Here is an 8,792-nt window from a genome sequence, read left to right as displayed (position 1 = left end):
GAGGTCCACCAGATCCACGTTCTTCGCCGATGTGCAATTGTTTTCCGTACCAGCAGACACACTCCTTAACGCGGTAGAGATACGAGGTACCCTATTTTTGTGGGACATCTATGCCAGCACCACAAATTTTTTTTCTAGATTTTGTAAGAGGATGCCATTATGTTTCGTGCCAAAAGTCACGAGCAATATCGATATATTTCCTACAGATAGATTGCATTTTGATGGAAAAAAAAAAAGGTTGACTGGCCGTAAACAAAGAGTAGTGATCAATGGTAGACATAACAAGTGGTGTGCTACAGGGATCAGTCTTAGGACCGATTTCCCTTCTAACATATATATATATATATAAACATATATATATATATATATATATATATATATATATATATATATATATATATATATATATATATATATATATATATTTTTTTTTTTTTTTTTTGTCGCTGTCTCCCGCGTTTGCAAGGTAGCGCAAGGAAACAGACGAAAGAAATGGCCCAACCCACCCCCATACACATGTATATACATACGTCCACACACGCAAATATACATACCTACACAGCTTTCCATGGTTTACCCCAGACGCTTCACATGCCCTGATTCAATCCACTGACAGCACGTCAACCCCTGTATACCACATCGATCCAATTCACTCTATTCCTTGCCCTCCTTTCACCCTCCTGCATGTTCAGGCCCCGATCACACAAAATCTTTTTCACTCCATCTTTCCACCTCCAATTTGGTCTCCCACTTCTCCTCGTTCCCTCCACCTCCGACACATATTTCCTCTTGGTCAATCTTTCCTCACTCATTCTCTCCATGTGCCCAAACCCTTTCAAAACACCCTCTTCTGCTCTCTCAACCACGCTCTTTTTATTTCCACACATCTCCCTTACCCTTACGTTACTTACTCGATCAAACCAACTCACACCACACATTGTCCTCAAACATCTCATTTCCAGCACATCCATCCTCCTGCGCACAACTCTATCCATAGTCCACGCCTCGCAACCATACAACATTGTTGGAACCACTATTCCTTCAAACATACCCATTTTTGCTTTCCGAGATAATGTTCTCGACTTCCACACATTCTTCAAGGCTCCCAGGATTTTCGCCCCCTCCCCCACACTATGATCACTTCCGCTTCCATGGTTCCATCCGCTGCCAGATCCACTCCCAGATATCTAAAACACTTTACTTCCTCCAGTTTTTCTCCATTCAAACATACCTCCCAATTGACTTGACCCTCAACCCTACTGTACGTATTAACCTTGCTCTTATTCACATTTACTCTTAACTGTCTTCTTTCACACTCTTTACCAAACTCAGTCACCAGCTTCTGCAGTTTCTCACATGAATCAGCCACCAGCGGTGTATCGTCAGCGAACAACAACTGACTCACTTCCCAAGCTCTCTCATCCACAATAGACTTCATACTTGCCCCTCTTTCCAAAACTCTTGCATTCACCCCCCTAACAACCCCATCCAAAAACAAATTAAACAACCATGGAGACATCACACACCCCTGCCGCAAACCTACATTCACTGAGAACCAATCACTTTCCTCTCTTCCTACACGTACACATGCTTTACATCCTCGATAAAAACTTTTCACTGCTTCTAACAACGTGCTTCTCACCCCATATATTCTTAATACCTTCCACAGAGCATCTCTATCAACTCTATCATATGCCTTCTCCAGATCCATAAATGCTACATACAAATCCATTTGCTTTTCTAAGTATTTCTCACATACATTCTTCAAAGCAAACAGCTGATCCACACATCCTCTACCACTTCTGAAACCACACAGCTCTTCCCCAATCTGATGCCCTGTACATGCCTTCACCCTCTCAATCAATACCCTCCCATATAATTTACCAGGAATACTCAACAAACTTATACCTCTGTAATTTGAGCACTCACTCTTATCCCCTTTGCCTTTGTACAATGGCACTATGCACGCATTCCGCCAATCCTCAGGCACCTCACCATGAGTCATACATACATCAAATAACCTTGCCAACCAGTCAACAATACAGTCACCCCCTTTTTTAATAGATTCCACTAGAGTACCATCCAAACCTGCTGCCTTGCCGACTTTCATCTTCCGCAAAGCTTTTACTACCTCTTCTCCGTTTACCAAATAATTTTCCCTAACCCTCTCACTTTGCACACCACCTCGACCAAAACACCCTATATCTGCCATCTCTATCATCAAACACATTTAACAAACCTTCAAAATACTCACTCTATCTCCTTCTCACATCACCACTACTTGGTATGACCTCCCCATTAGCGCTCTGATGTTCACTGATGTTCTCATTTGCTCCCTTGTCTTACGCACTTTATTTACCTGCTTCCAGAACATCTTTTTATTCTGCTTTGTCGCTGTCTCCCGCGTTAGCGAGGTAGCGGAAGGAAACAGACGAAAGAATGGCCCAACCCGCCCACATACACACATATATACATACACGTCAACACACGCAAACCGAATTTGTTTTGAGCACAAGTTCAACCACCACCTCCTGCCTTGTACAAACGAGCTTTTGTGAACAGTTGTATCCCGGTATTGTTAATGCAGGAAACAAATGTTTATTGTTAAAACTTAACCCACTTTTGAGGACGATAATTTATTCTAGGATAACACATAGCAGCAGCTATTTCGTTCTGAAATGAAGCTTTAAACATTTGTGCACACTAAGCTATTACAGGTTATTAGGACCTTCGATACCAAGTTTCCGGCCACAGTTCACGATGTGTGTGTGTGTGTGTGTGTGTGTGTGTGTGTGTGTGTGTGTGTGTGTGTTTGCGCGTGTGTATGTATGTGCGTGTGTGTGTGTGTGTGTGTGTGTGTGTGTGTGTGTGTGTGTGTGTGTGCGTTTGTGTGTGCGTTTGTGTGCGCGTGCGTGTCTGTGCGCGTGCGTGTCTGTGCGCGTGTGTGCGCGCGCGCGCGCCTGTGTTTGTGTGTGTGTGTGTGTGTGTGTGTGTGTGTGTGTGTGTGCCCGTGCGTGTGTGTGTGCGCGTGCGTGTGTGTACGCGCGTGTGTGTGTGTGGGCGTGTGTATGTGTGCGTGTGTGTGTGTGTGTGTGTGTGTGTGTGTGTGTGTGTGTGTGTGTGTGTGTGCGCGTGTGTATGTGTGCGCGTCTGTTTGAATGTGTGTGTGTGTGTGTGTGTGTGTGTGTGTGTGTGTGTGTGTGTGTGTGTGTGTGTGTGTGTGAGTGTGTGTGTTCAGCACAGAAAGAAGGTGACCCGTCTACCTGTACTTGGTCCGTGACCTCGGTTTGACTTGTCCTGCCCTGATCCCTAACTGTCTCGTTCTTTGCATCTGCCTGGGAAATGACCACAAGCTACCCTGTTCTGGCTAAGGGTGTAGCGATGATGAGGGTGTAGTGATGAAGGTGTGGCGAATATCATAGTGTAGTGAACACGAGTGTGCTGTGAAGATGGATTTTAAGTGAAGATGAGGGTGTCGTGAGGATGTAATTTGGTGAAGATAAACGTGTAGTCAAGATGGCCTTTTTGACCTGCACCCTATAATGATCTAAGTCAGGTTGAGGGCAGGGTGAAGGCTGGCAGAAAAAGTTAGCAATGATTATATTGATAATGTTAATAATGGTCATAGATAATAATAGTAATAAAAATTCAGCAGCACAATTCTTCTAGATTCCTTATCTTAAAGGTTAAGATAATTGTAAATCTACGGTGTAAAGTTCCTCTATTCCATATGAAATGATTTAAATATAGAATTGGGCAAATATAAAATGTTCAGGAACAAATAGTAGGAAAGGCCTTGAAAACACAATGCAATACTTCAAGGATAAAAAAAGAAAAAGACATAACTAAAAGATACCCAGATCCCATTTCAACAATCAGAGCCGCAAAAGGAAGAAAAAAATAGACATGAATATCATTACCAATGTTTGTGATCATCATGTTACTCGAAGGAATATTGTAAACGATTTCCTCGAATCTATTTTAGCTGTAGCTACGCTGTTTAGATTCCGAGCTTAATTCCGCCGAACCAGGCCAGTGGGAGAGGATAGAGTGAAGTTATAACGTTGTAGCTCAGCTCCGTTGGCAATAATATCCCTCTTGGTCTGTATATTGGGTCAACTAAAATCCCGCCCCAATTAAAATGGACAGCTTAAATCCTTCGAACACCATTTACCAGACTGCTGGGCCAACAACATCTAGGTCCAGTTACATCCTCTTCCACAAATTCTCGTCCTTCAATTATTGTGCGGAACAGAGACCAAAGCCTCTTAATGCTTCTTTTGAGGCTTTGTCTTGTCCAGCCAGACTAATTCTCAACTCGCTCTGGCAACGTATAAGAAAACTTGCGAAGAAATTCCAGAAAACTTACGATTCTTTTTGGTTATATTGTTTTTCTTTGAGGGAGATTTACGTCTGTAAGTCTGAAATCCCTTCTAGAGTGTTGTTTCTCTTCATAAAACAATATGACAAATGACGGGTCTAAATGGATTAGGTTTATTGATTGTTCTGTAGGTATGACAAAGTTATAGCTGGTAGCTCGCGTAGATCACAGTAAAGACCACTGCTCCAAAGCATTTAATATTTTCGGAAAAAAATATTAGCTAAAGCAGATTCTCCGACGTTATAAACTCAAAGGGCCCAGTGTAAACATATAACACTCTTTTTAATGTGTACTGTTACTGCAGACCAATATCACGATATATATATATATATATATATATATATATATATATATATATATATATATATATATATATATATATATATATATATATATATTTTTTTTTTTTTTTTTTTTTTTTTATACTTTGTCGCTGTCTCCCGCGTTTGCGAGGTAGCGCAAGGAAACAGACGAAAGAAATGGCCCAACCCCCCCCATACACATGTACATACACACGTCCACACACGCAAATATACATACCTACACAGCTTTCCATGGTTTACCCCAGACGCTTCACATGCCTTGATTCAATCCACTGACAGCACGTCAACCCCTGTATACCACATCGCTCCAATTCACTCTATTCCTTGCCCTCCTTTCACCCTCCTGCATGTTCAGGCCCCGATCACACAAAATCCTTTTCACTCCATCTTTCCACCTCCAATTTGGTCTCCCTCTTCTCCTCGTTCCCTCCACCTCCGACACATATATCCTCTTGGTCAATCTTTCCTCACTCATTCTCTCCATGTGCCCAAACCATTTCAAAACACCCTCTTCTGCTCTCTCAGCCACGCTCTTTTTATTTCCACACATCTCTCTTACCCTTACGTTACTTACTCGATCAAACCACCTCACACCACACATTGTCCTCAAACATCTCATTTCCAGCACATCCATCCTCCTGCGCACAACTCTATCCATAGCCCACGCCTCGCAACCATACAACATTGTTGGAACTACTATTCCTTCAAACATACCCATTTTTGCTTTCCGGGATAATGTTCTCGACTTCCACACATTTTTCAAGGCTCCCAAAATTTTCGCCCCCTCCCCCACCCTATGATCCACTTCCGCTTCCATGGTTCCATCCGCTGACAGATCCACTCACAGATATCTAAAACACTTCACTTCCTCCAGCCTCTCACCATTCAAACTCACCTCCCAATTGACTTGACCCTCAACCCTACTGTACCTAATAACCTTGCTCTTATTGACATTTACTCTTAACTTTCTTCTTCCACACACTTTACCAAACTCCGTCACCAGCTTCTGCAGTTTCTCACATGAATCCGCCACCAGCGCTGTATCATCAGCGAACAACAACTGACTCACTTCCCAAGCTCTCTCATCCCCAACAGACTTCATACTTGCCCCTCTTTCCAAAACTCTTGCATTTACCTCCCTAACAACCCCATCCATAAACAAATTAAACAAGCATGGAGACATCACACACCCCTGCCGCAAACCTACATTCACTGAGAACCAATCACTTTCCTCTCTTCCTACACGTACACATGCCTTACATCCTCGATAAAAACTTTTCACTGCTTCTAACAACTTGCCTCCCACACCATATATTCTTAATACCTTCCACAGAGCATCTCTATCAACTCTATCATATGCCTTCTCCAGATCCATAAATGCTACATACAAATCCATTTGCTTTTCTAAGTATTTCTCACATACATTCTTCAAAGCAAACACCTGATCCACACATCCTCTACCACTTCTGAAACCACACTGCTCTTCCCCAATCTGATGCTCTGTACATGCCTTCACCCTCTCAATCAATACCCTCCCATATAATTTACCAGGAATACTCAACAAACTTATACCTCTGTAATTTGAGCACTCACTCTTATCCCCTTTGCCTTTGTACAATGGCACTATGCACGCATTCCGCCAATCCTCAGGCACCTCACCATGAGTCATACATACATTAAATAACCTTACCAACCAGTCAACAATACAGTCACCCCCTTTTTTAATAAATTCCACTGCAATACCATCCAAACCTGCTGCCTTGCCGGCTTTCATCTTCCGCAAAGCTTTTACTACCTCTTCTCTGTTTACCAAATCATTTTCCCTAACCCTCTCACTTTGCACACCACCTCGACCCAAACACCCTATATCTGCCACTCTGTCATCAGACACATTCAACAAACCTTCAAAATACTCATTCCATCTCCTTCTCACATCACCACTACTTGTTATCACCTCCCCATTTACGCCCTTTACTGAAGTTCCCATTTGCTCCCTTGTCTTACGCACCCTATTTACCTCCTTCCAGAACATCTTTTTATTCTCCCTAAAATTTACTGATAGTCTCTCACCCCAACTCTCATTTGCCCTTTTTTTCACCTCTTGCACCTTTCTCTTGACCTCCTGTCTCTTTCTTTTATACTTCTCCCACTCAATTGCATTTTTTCCCTGCAAAAATCGTCCAAATGCCTCTCTCTTCTCTTTCACTAATACTCTTACTTCTTCATCCCACCACTCACTACCCTTTCTAAACAGCCCACCTCCCACTCTTCTCATGCCACAAGCATCTTTTGCGCAATCCATCACTGATTCCCTAAATACATCCCATTCCTCCCCCACTCCCCTTACTTCCATTGTTCTCACCTTTTTCCATTCTGTACACAGTCTCTCCTGATACTTCTTCACACAGGTCTCCTTCCCAAGCTCACTTACTCTCACCACCTTCTTCACCCCAACATTCACTCTTCTTTTCTGAAAACCCATACTAATCTTCACCTTAGCCTCCACAAGATAATGATCAGACATCCCTCCAGTTGCACCTCTCAGCACATTGACATCCAAAAGTCTCTCTTTCGCACGCCTGTCCATTAACACGTAATCCAATAACGCTCTCTGGCCATCTCTCCTACTTACATAAGTATACTTATGTATATCTCGCTTTTTAAACCAGGTATTCCCAATCATCAGTCCTTTTTCAGCACATAAATCTACAAGCTCTTCACCATTTCCATTTACAACACTGAACACCCCATGCATACCAATTATTCCCTCAACTGCCACATTACTCACCTTTGCATTCAAATCACCCATCACTATAACCCGGTCTCGTGCATCAAAACCGCTAACACACTCATTTAGCTGCTCCCAAAACACTTGCCTCTCATGATCTTTCTTCTCATGCCCAGGTGCATATGCACCAATAATCACCCACCTCTCTCCATCAACTTTCAATTTTACCCATATTAATCGAGAATTTACTTTCTTACATTCTATGACATACTCCCACAACTCCTGTTTCAGGAGTTATGGGAGTATATATATATATATATATATAAATATATATATATATATATATATATATTTTTTTTTTTTTTTTTGCTTTGTCGCTGTTTCCCGCGTTTGCGAGGTAGCGCAAGGAAACAGACGAAAGAAATGACCCAACCCACCCCCATACACATGTATATACATACGTCCACACACGCAAAATATACATACCTACACAGCTTTCCATGGTTTACCCCAGACGCTTCACATGCCTTGATTCAATCCACTGACAGCACGTCAACCTCGGTATACCACATCGCTCCAATTCACTCTATTCCTTGCCCTCCTTTCACCCTCCTGCATGTACAGGCCCCGATCACAAAAAATCTTTTTCACTGCATCCTTCCACCTCCAATTTGGTCTCCCTCTTCTCCTCGTTCCCTCCACCTCCGACACATATATTCCCTTGGTCAATCTTTCCTCACTCATTCTCTCCATGTGCCCAAACCATTTCAAAACACCCTCTTCTGCTCTCTCAGCCACGCTCTTTTTATTTCCACACATCTCTCTTACCCTTACGTTACTTACTCGATCAAACCACCTCACACCACACATTGTCCTCAAACATCTCATTTCCAGCACATCCATCCTCCTGCGCACAACTCTATCCATAGCCCACGCCTCGCAACCATACAACATTGTTGGAACCACTATTCCTTCAAACATACCCATTTTTGCTTTCCGAGATAATGTTCTCGACTTCCACACATTCTTCAAGGCTCCCAGAATTTTCGCCCCCTCCCCCACCCTATGATCCACTTCCGCTTCCATGGTTCCATCCGCTGCCAGATCCACTCCCAGATATCTAAAACACTTCACTTCCTCCAGTTTTTCTCCATTCAAACTCACCTCCCAATTGACTTGACCCTCAACCCTACTGTACCTAATAATCTTGCTCTTATTTACATTTACTCTTAACTTTCTTCTTTCACACACTTTACCAAACTCAGTCACCAGCTTCTGCAGTTTCTCACATGAATCCGCCACCAGCGCTGTATCATCAGCGAACAACAACTGACTCACTTCCCAAGCTCTCTCATCCCCA

The sequence above is a fragment of the Panulirus ornatus genome, chromosome 20 (genome assembly GCF_036320965.1).
Source record: "Panulirus ornatus isolate Po-2019 chromosome 20, ASM3632096v1, whole genome shotgun sequence".
Classification (NCBI taxonomy): Eukaryota; Metazoa; Arthropoda; class Malacostraca; order Decapoda; family Palinuridae; genus Panulirus; species Panulirus ornatus.
This window is presented reverse-complemented; position numbering follows the sequence as displayed.